The following is a 10,582-nucleotide window of genomic DNA, read 5'->3' as shown; positions in this document are numbered from 1 at the left end:
AGGCAAGAAGTCACTTGTGGGAGTGGTGTACAGGCCAGCTAACATTAACCACACTGTAGGATGGGGTATAAAAAAAGAAATAATGGCAGCTTGTCAGAAAGGTACAGCAATAATTATGGGGGATTTTAATCTACATATAGACTGGAAATTCTGATGGGCAGAGGTAGCCTAGATGAGGAGTACATAGAATGTTTTTGGGATAATTTCTTGGAAAAATAAGTTCTGGAGCCAACCTGAGAGCAGGCTATACTAGACCTGGCATTGTGCAACGAGATAGGATTAATTAATGACCTCGTAGTTAAGGTGCCCCTAGGTAGTAGCGATCATAATATGATTGAATTTTACATTCAGTTTGAGGGAGAGAAGAGTGGGTCCCAAACGAGTATTTTAAACTTAAATAAGGGCAATTATAAGGGCATGAAAGCAGAGCTAGCTAAAGTGAACTGGCAAATTAGGTTAAGGGATAAGTCAATAGAGATGCAGTGGCAGACATTTAAGGAAAATTTCAGAATACACAGAATAGATATATTTCAACGAGAAAGAAAAATTCCAAAGGTGGGACTCACCATCCATGGTTCAGGAAAACAGTTAAAGATACTATCAAACTTAAAGAAAAAGCCTATAATTGTGCAAAGATGGGAGGCAGGTCAGAAGATTGGACAGAATATAAAAAAACAGCAAAGAATGACTAAAAGATTGATAAGGAAGGTAAAATTAGAGTATGAGAGAAAGCTAGCGAGAAATATAAAGACAACTAGTAAGAGTTTCGATAGATATTTTAAAAAGAAAAGAGATAACAAAGTGAGTGTTGGTCCTATGGAAAGTGTGTCTGGGGAATTAATAATGGATAATTAAGAGATGGCAGATGAATTGAACAGATACTTTGGATTGGTCTTCACTATTGAGGATACAAATAACATCCCAGTATTAGCTGTAAGTCAGGAAATGGAAGGGAGGGAGGAACTCAAGAAAATTACAATCACCAGTGAAGTGGTACTGAACAAATTGTTGGAGCTGCGGGCTGACAAGTCGCCAGGTCCTGAAGTGGCTAGTGAGATAGTTGATGCGCTGGTTTTAATTTTCCAAAATTCCCTCGCTTCGGGAAGGTTCTGTTAGATTGGAAAGTAGCGAATGTAATTCATTTATTCAAAAAGGGAGGGAGACAGAAAGCAGGAAACGACAGGCCAGTTAGCTTAACATCTGTCTCAGGGAAAATGTTAGGAGCGATTACTGAAGATGTTATAGCAGGGCATTTAGAAAAAATAAAGCTAATCAGGCTGAGTCAACATGGTTTTGTGAAAGGGAAATCATGTTTAACCAATTTATTGGAGTTCTTTGAGGGAGTTACATGTGCTGTGGATAAAGGGGAACCGGTGGATCTATTTTACTTCGATTTCCAGAAGGATAAGGTGACATATCAAAGGTTATTGCAGAAAATAAAAGCTCATGGTGTCAGGGGTAACATATTGGCATGGATAGAGGATTGGCTAGCTGACAGGAAACAGAGAGTCAGCATAAATGGGTCATTTTCTGGTTGGCAAGAAGTAACGAGTGGTCCACAGGGATCTGTGCTGGGGCCTCAACCTTCTACAATTCTCGAAATGACTTTGATGAAGGGACCAAAAGTATGGTTGCTAAATTTGCTGATGACAAAGATAGGTAGGAAAGTAGGTTGTGAAGAGGACATAAGGGGGCTACAAAGGGATATAGATAGGTTAAGTGACTGGGCAAAGACCTGGCAAATGGAGTATAATGTGGGAAAGTGGGAAATTGTCCACTTTGGCAGGAAGAATAAAAAAGCATATTATCTAAATGGTGAGAGATTGCGGAGATCTGAGATGCAGGGGATCTGAGTGTCCTAGTGCACGAATCGCAAAAGGTTAGTCTGCAGGTACAGCACGTAATTAGGAAAGCTAATAGAATGTTATCATTTGTCGCCAGGGGAATTGGATACAATAGTAGGGAGGTTATGCTTCAGCTATACAGGGCATTGGTGAGACCTCTTCTGCAACACTGAGTACAGTACTGGTCTCCTTATTTATGGAAGGATATAAATGCATTGGAGGTAGTACAGAGAAGGTTTACTAGACTAATACATGGAATGGGTGGGCTGTCTTACGGGGAAAGATTGGACAGGCTAGGTTCGTATCCACTAGAGTTTAGAAGAGAAAGAGGCGACATGATTGAAACATACAAGATCCTGAGGGGTTTTGACAGGGTGGATGTGGAAAGGATGTTTCCCCTTGTGGGAGAATATAGAGCTAGGGGTCACTGTTTAAAAATAAGGGGTCACCCATTTAAGACAGAGATGAGGAGCAATTTTCCCCCTCAGAGGGTCGTGAGTATTTGGAATTTTCTTCCTCAAAAGGCGGTGGAAGCAGAGTCTTTGAATATTTTTAAGGGATAGATGGATAGATTCTTTATCTGCAAGGGGGTGAAAGGTTATCGGAGGTAGATGGAAATGTGGAGTAATCAGTTCAGCCATGAGCTTATTGAATGGTGAAGCAGGCTCGAAGGGACGAGTGGCCCACTCCTGCTCCTAATTCGTATGTTCATATGTAAAGACAATGTAGAGTGGTCTGTACTGTTCACAGTACTTCTCCTGTAACTGCCGAAGTGAGACAATCATGTCGACTGTCGATCTACCAGCTCTGAAGCTGCACTGAGACTCAGGATAGATGTGTGATGCCAGGGTCTGCAATCTGGTCAGAGCAATGCGAGCAAAGACCTTCCCCACAATACTTAGCAAGGAGATGCCTCGCTAATTGCTGCAGTCACTGCGATTCCCCCTTATTGTTGTACAAGGTGACAATGTTTGCATCACGCATGTTTTGAGGTGCAGATCTTTCCTTCCAACAGAGACACAGAAGTTCATGGAGATGCTGCAGTAGAACCGCTTATCCACTCTTGATGACTCCAGGTGGAATACCATCATTTCCCGGGGCTTTACCACTGGCAAGATGGTCAATGGCTTTGTTGAGCTCCACTATGGTGGGGTCACTGTCCAGCTCCTCCATGACAGGGAAGTCTGGAATGGCACTGAGAGCCACTTCAATGACAATATTCTCCGTTATGTAGAGTTTAAGGTAATGCTCCACTCACCTTTCCATCTGCTTGTTAACAGATGATTCCACTTTGACACCGCACTGAGACCTTGAGCATTGTTGTCTGAAAGAGCCTGATCGAGGATGTTGAGGAACTCCTGGGTCCTTTCTGGATCAGTGGTTCGTCATGTGTTGATCTGAGGACGACGTTCTTCTTGGATGGATGAAGCTTCCTTGGCTGAAGCCTGACCTTGTTACACACCAGGGAGTGGTCAGTGTCACAGTCAGCGCTGTGATAGCTGTGAGTGATGAGGACACTGCTGAGGGTGGTATGTCTGGTGATGATAAGGTCTAGCTGGTGCCAGTGGCGTGATCTCAGATGTCTCCAGGACACCCTGTGGCACAGCTTGACCTGGAAGTAGCTGTTCATCACACAGAATCCATGGTGACAGCATAGCTCCAGCAACCTCTGTCCATTTTCATTCATCTTGCCAATCCCCTGGTGCTCTATGCACATTGGCAAAGCTGTGTAGTCAGTACCCAAGCTTGTGTTGAAGTCTCCTAGAAGGTACAGTCCCTCAGTGCTGGGAATTCTACTGATGGCAGTATCAAGTGTCACATAGAATTGATCCTTGACATCTGGGGTGGAGGTGAGTGTCGGGACATAGATGCACATGAGATTAACTGGGCCCACGCTTGTTGACAAGTGAAGAGTAAGAAGTCTCTCTGAGCCTACTGTGGGGGGTTCACTCATCTCAAGTGGCGTGTTTTTTACTGTGAAAACCACTCCATGCTCACGAGTTGCCTCTTGGGATTTCCCCTGCCAGAAGAAGGTGTAGTGTTTCTCTTTGAGGGATCCACTTTGGACGAGTCTAGTTTCTTGCAGCACAGCAATGTCCACATTGAGCCTTGTGAGTTCTTTGTCCATCAAAGCTGTCTTGTGTGTCTCATCAACCTGCAGAAGGTTGTCAGTAAGGTCAGGAAACATGGTGCTCACATTCCAGCTTGCGATGCGAAGGACTGGTGTCTTCTTTGTTGAGCTTGTTTTTCTTGGTGCATTGATTATCGATCCGCCTGTTGAGAGATGACTCTCGAAGCTCCAAGCACCCATTGAAGCAAGCAGGTTGTGGCAGGACAGCATCTAACTGATTGGGGGCTACCCAGCTTGGAGTGGGTGGTAGCTATCCAATGAGATGCGATGATCTCTTCAACTGTCAGAAGTAACCCCTGGTGCTCATACTCTGCACCAATTGAGTGAGAGCTTATAATCGGTAACCGTTTCTTCCCGTGTTGTGCTAATGTTTAAGCACAAATAGTGTCCTCTTCGCGGCACATTTGCACTGAACACAAAATGGCTCCTTTGGTCATGTGTTAATCATAAAATGGCTTTCTTGACCTTGTTAGTTATTACAATGGATACATTATAAAAATGGTCAAGTTAAACTAAGATCGAACTACCCAAGCTTACCTGCATCCTCCAGTCCTCTGGCAACATTCCCATATTTAAGGAGGATTGAAAGATTGTGGTTCGAGTCTCTGATATGTCCACCCTTACTTCCCTCAGCAACCCAGGATGCAGCCCATTCAAACTGGGTGACTTTTCTACTGTGAGAGCTGCCAACCTTGTAATTGTCTCCTCTTTATCTATTTTCATCCTGTCCAATTTCTTCACTTCCTCCTCCTTTACTGTGACATTTGCAGCATCCGCTTATTTTGTGATACTTAATTAGTGCCTCAGCCACACCCTCTGTCTCCACAGGATCTCCTAATTGATCCCCCCTTTCACTGACTGTCCATATGTTGGTAACAGACTTCAGTGTTCCCAGTTATGTGACCTGCTAATCTTTTCTCATAGATTCTCTTGCTGATCTCATTTCCTTTTTCAGCTCTCCTCTGTACTTTCTGTATTTTGCTTGTTTCTCCACTGCATATGAATCCTCACATGATTTCGATATGAATGATTTTTGAACTATTTTGTTGAAGGATTGAGTTTTGTAAATTTCTCCCTAGCTCCCCTCATGGTCAGGCAGAAAGTTTAACTGCTGTGTTTTCAAACAGCAACAGCTTTATTTGAAAAGCCATTGGGACAGGATTCCGGGTTTTAATCCAGTCACAAATCTGGTTCTGATGTCTTGTGACTCCAGCTGTCACATGACCTGTCAGAGGATGACCTCATAATTGACCCAGTCATGGAGATGTGGGTTGATGTTTAAATTGTTGCAAAATAATTTTCCAGAAGGACAATCAAAATGAATCGATATATAAAAGGTAGATTTTGTGAATTTGTGCTCCCAGTGGAAATTCCTGCAGAGTCTGCTGGTTTTCATATCCCCAATTCCCCACAGGAAGCTCTGTGTCGGAATCTGTATTCATTATATCAATATTATACAGAATCATTTCATGGGAGACCCCAGTGTGAATTGTAAACAGGTGGTTCAGTTTTAACTTTCAAATTAACACAGAAGCAAAATACTGCAGATACTGGAAATCTGAAATAAAAACAGAAAATGCTGGAAATACTCAGCAGGTCTGGCAGCATCTGTGGAGAGAGAAACAGAGTTAACGTTTCAGATCTGTGACCTTTCATCAGAACTGGGCTGAAATTGTCTGAGGGCCAAGTGGCCTCTTTCTGTGCCTTCAACTTTCTGTGAGTCTGAGATTCTATGAGATTGTGGAATCAATTTCAGGGTCGATGACATTGCACTCTGTAAGGATAGGAAGATGGAGATTATTAAGTACAGTGCAAGAATATAGATGCTTTTACATTATTTTAATCAAAATTGATTTAAACTTTGTGTTCACGCATCCGATCTTTTGATCACAATGACACTGATAACAATGGAAAAAGCAAGACTTGCATTTCACGACCACAGGACGTTGCAAAGCCTTTTACAGCCAATGAAGGACTTTCCAAGTGTAGTCACTGTAGTCATGTAGGAAACATGGTGGCCAATGTGCGCACAGCAAGCTCCCAGAAACAACAATGTGATAAAAACGAGATAATCTGTTTTTAAGTGATGTTGATTCAGGGTTAAACAATGACCAGCACCCCAGAAATAATTCCCCTTCTATTCTCTGAAATAGTGCCATGGTACCTTTAACATCCACCTGAGAGGGCAGAGGGATCCTCAGTTTTCTGTTTCACCTGAAAAACAGCATTTCTGATAGTGCAGCACTGCCTTAGTACTGTACTGGAGTGTCAGCCATTTTTAAAGGGCTGTTAGTCCTACTGGAAAATATTTAAAGGAAGATTAAATGAAATGAAATAAATACATTGCTTTTGCCTCTCTCCCATCCCCCCAATAACAGTTAAATTAATTATTTGCCCTTCCCTCCCAAAACCTACCTTTACCATCTGACCTTCCGCCCAAAACTGCACAAACTGTAAACTATAACCCTTCCCACCATCCCCTACACCCATGACATTAATTTGACTAAGTCCCCCCTCCCCCACACTGAGAAACTTACCTTCTCCCCCCTACCCACCAGTGTTGCACCTCATTTCCCCGGATGGGGCTCCGAAGGCATGGCAGTGCCGGTCACCGGGCTGAAGATCGCAGCTGGATATCAGGAAGTGATGGGATAATAATTAATGCAGGTTTGTGGTCCCGTTGTCGAGCGGTGGGAGTCCCCCCACAACGCCTCGCCGTCGCAGGCAATATCGAGCCAGGCCCTGCCGACGTTGAGGTCCATGGCGGGCCTCATCCGGGGCCATCTTCAGGCGGCTCCCACCCCACCCCCACCACAGATCTCGACGTTGAGGGCTCTATAGAATCCAGCCCATTATTTCTGTCAATCTCAACTGCACAAGGATTTGTCTGTTAATTGTAGAAAAATTAAAGCTCTATCACCTTTTGAAAAAAGGGGGTTTCAAATCCAATTCCAAACAAATGATAGTTCTCATTGTATCTGGAACATGTTTTCTTACATACAAACATACCAATTAGGAGCAGGAGTAGACCACTCGGCCCCTCGAGTCTGCTCCACCATTCAATAAGATCATGGCTGATCTGATTGTAACCTCAACTCCACATTCCCACCTGCCCCCGATAACCTTTCACCCCCTTGTTGATCAAGAATCTATCTACATCTATCTTAAAATATTTCAGAATTTCTGTCGTCCAGCAACTCTCACTTTATTTCCTGGATTTCACCTAAAAAATGTATTTCCACACTTTGGATATCCTGTACTTCATTAATGTTTTTGCTCTCTGGGGATTTCCCTTTAATTATATTCAGTGCTGGTATTTTACTGCCACACACTGACTGAAAGTGTCCCATCTTTCTGCAGGAAAAACACTCAGCTTCTTTGGCGAGGCAGTTTTCCCACTTGTGTCTCTCTCAGCCACACCGACTGCCATTGGTTGCAGCTACCACTAGATGCTCTTCCCGTCTTTCTTGTCTTTTCCCACTAATTTTTCCTTTTGTTTTCTGAACAAATTCAATTGAGTCTGCAACTCTGGAGATCAGACTCTCCCTGTCCCCTCGAACAACGGATTGGTTAAACTTTCTAACCTCTGTTTGTCTGCTCAATTGAAACTCTTTCGTTAATGTGAGATCAGCCCTGGACTGTAGATGATCTGAAAGGGTGTTGTCTAATACCCCGAACACAATCCTGTCTCCATTCAGCTCTTCTCTTAAGTTGCTGTATTCACAAACCTCCGTGAGTTTGTACAAGTCATTGATAAATGAATGAATACCCTCCCCATTTCTGTTTTGTACGCTTATTAAATTCAAAGTGATTCCTGACAATGCAGCGGCCAGCCGACGTCATCAGAGCGCTCCAAGCTGCGCACATGCACAAACAGTCTCCTGCGCTTTGAGGTGCTGCGCATGCTCAGCCTACGCCTTCCAGGACGAAGTGGCGCATGCGCAGGAAAACTCTCTACCCCCTCTCAGCCACTCACTCCAGGCCGCTCGCTGCCCGCTCCTCGCTACCCTGCTCCCCCGCCCTCCGGCCGCTTGCTACCCCCCCACCCCCGCACTGCCCTCTCTCCGTCCACTCACGCCCCGCTTCCCCCACACGTCCCTCCAGACACTAGCTCTAAGCCATGCTGCTTCCCTCCTCTCGGCCTCTCGCTCCAACATTCGATCATTCTTCACCGCACCACCCGATAAAGCAAGGCGAGTCTCGAGGGGAGATGGGGCAATGTTGGAGCAAGTGGCCGAGAGGAGGGAAGCGGCAGAGCCCATGGCCTGGAGTGTGAGCGGCCAGAGAGCAGGATGGGGGTGGTGGTGGGGGAAGCGGGGAGTGAGCAGTCAGAGAGTGGGATGGGGGGAAGCGGGGAATGATCGTCCGGAGAATGGGATGGCACTGTTTAGAGGGGATTTGAGGAAAAAATGTTTCAGCTCGAGGGTGGTTGGAATCTGGAACACATTGCCTGAAGGAGTGGTAGAGGCAGGAACCCTCACAACATTTAAGAAGTATCTAGATGAGCACTCAAAACGCCACAGAATACAAGGCTACGGCCACGTGCTGGAAAATGGGATTAGAATAGACAGGTACTTGATGGCCGGCACGGACACGATGGCCGAAGGGCCTGTTTCTGTGCTGTATAACTCTCTGACTCTATGAAACCTCACTGAATTACAGAGGGTGTGCAGCACTGTCAGAGGTGCTGTCCTTCTGATGAGACTTCAAACAGCACAACGTTCTCCGAGTATCAACCAAAACAAGTCCATTGTGTAGATATGTGCCGTATTTGCTTATGAAATGACAGTCACTGCTCCGAAAGTAATTCACTTTAGGTGAATTAAGATGACTTGGTACTTTATAACTGGCGAATGCGCAAGAGGTAGCGGGGGACTATTGGGGGTGGGACGGAGGCGGCGATGGCAACCTTTGAGGGGATTTTTGGGTCTAAGTTGTTTTCTGTGATAAATTGAGTAGCTCCATCTTTAATCCTGGCAGCTGCCTGATAGTCACAGACAGTGACGTTTCAGTGGAAGAGGCTGCATTTGCGCATGTGCTAGTAAGCGTCACCTGGTGGTTGCATTGTCAGCAAATGCAGCGTTTTAACTTTGGCTCCACGATGACATTTTTTTCCTCAATTAAAATAGGTCTTGAGTGCCTTAATAACTTCTTCACACGTAGCCTACACACTCCCTCCATGGCAGACAATAGTGTACTGACCTGCTCCATGTCTGGCTTCTGCACGAGACCCGATGCAGTACGATACCTTGCAAACCTCTGGAACCACCTCGGCCACTCCTCGGCTTGGTTCAGTCCAGTGACCTTTTCAAAGGTACAGGCAAAGATTTCTCCATCATTGCTTTGGTTTACTGTGGCCCCCATATAATATTCTGATATCTGTCAAGGCTTTGTACACAATTTATAAGAATCTGACGGTTAAAATAACCTGAGTTTACTCTGCACATCTTGCATTGAAAGTTTCATCTACAACTCTCCATGAGGTGCCGTACAGATTATATTACATCACTTCCTGTGATGATGCACATTGTCTATTTATATAATCTGCCCAGTAACAACCCAATGTCCACTCTTATATTATTGTACAGATGTGAGAAAAGCTGAGGATGAGAATGGAACGTCTGAATGAAGATTTCATGATGCTGATGATGTAAATGAGGCTGATCTGTTTCCCATTCCACAATCCCTCTTTATTTCTGTGCATGTTTCTCGATGCTGTTTCAACCAAATTGAAAAAGAATCACAAATCCTCCTCTGGAGCCTCAGGTGCCCATTAGGCATTGTGGCCAAGTGGTAAGGCGTCAGTCTCGTAAACTGAAGATCACGGGTTTAATCCCCGTCCGTGCCTGATGATTAGTTTCTCACTTTAAATGTGATGTTTCCAGAAAAGATGTCCGTTGCATTTGTTTTGGCCATCTGGAAATCAGTGTGATGTTACACTTTATCCTGGACACTGGGAAGAACATGAGGAGCAGCCACATGGTCCCTCGAGCCTTCTCTGCCATTGATAGAGTGAAAATAACTGAGGTCCAAGCACTGAACCTTATTACTGTGCATTTGCTTGATATTTAACAGAGCTATTCTATTAATCCCACATCCCACACTCCTGTCCTTTCCCCCATTGTCCTGTTATATTTTCCATGTCAGGTATGTATCCAATTCCATTCAGAGTTAACATTGAATCTGCTTCCACTGACCTTTCAGGATTGCATTCCAGACCAGAGCAACACACTGCTGAAAAAACAATCTCCTCATCACAACTCTAATTCTTTTGTCAATTACTTTAAATGTGTTTCCTCTGGTTACTGACCCTTCTGTCACTGGCAACACATTCTCCTTCTTCACTCTATCAAAACTCTTCAGGACTTGCATTACCTGCTGCCTTTGCTGATATAACAAGGCTGAGCACACATCACCAAAAGGAATATGATTGGCTCTGAATCACATTTATCTTTCCTGTCAATCTGATGTGGACCTTGTATTTTCCCGGAACCAAACAACCTGAGCAACAAGTGTGGGTTCCAGTGATTCCCACCGCTCTGAGAGAGAGAGGATGTGATAATGAGCCAGATAGAAGAAAGGAATGAGATAGAGAGTAAAATATCCC

At 44.5% G+C, this 10,582-nt stretch overlaps 1 non-coding gene across 1 annotated transcript; it reads left to right on the top strand.

Annotated features, from left to right (window-relative positions):
* Positions 1-9,751: 9,751 nt before the first annotated feature.
* trnat-cgu (transfer RNA threonine (anticodon CGU)) lies at positions 9,752-9,823 on the top strand. Its single transcript has one exon. It is a non-coding gene; the product is annotated as a tRNA-Thr (tRNA).
* The last annotated feature ends 759 nt before the right edge of the window (positions 9,824-10,582 follow it).

Source organism: Heterodontus francisci, unplaced genomic scaffold (assembly GCF_036365525.1).
Source record: "Heterodontus francisci isolate sHetFra1 unplaced genomic scaffold, sHetFra1.hap1 HAP1_SCAFFOLD_58, whole genome shotgun sequence".
NCBI classification, from domain to species: domain Eukaryota; kingdom Metazoa; phylum Chordata; class Chondrichthyes; order Heterodontiformes; family Heterodontidae; genus Heterodontus; species Heterodontus francisci.
Note: the sequence above shows the minus strand (reverse complement) of the source record. Positions and strands in the feature narration are given on the sequence as shown.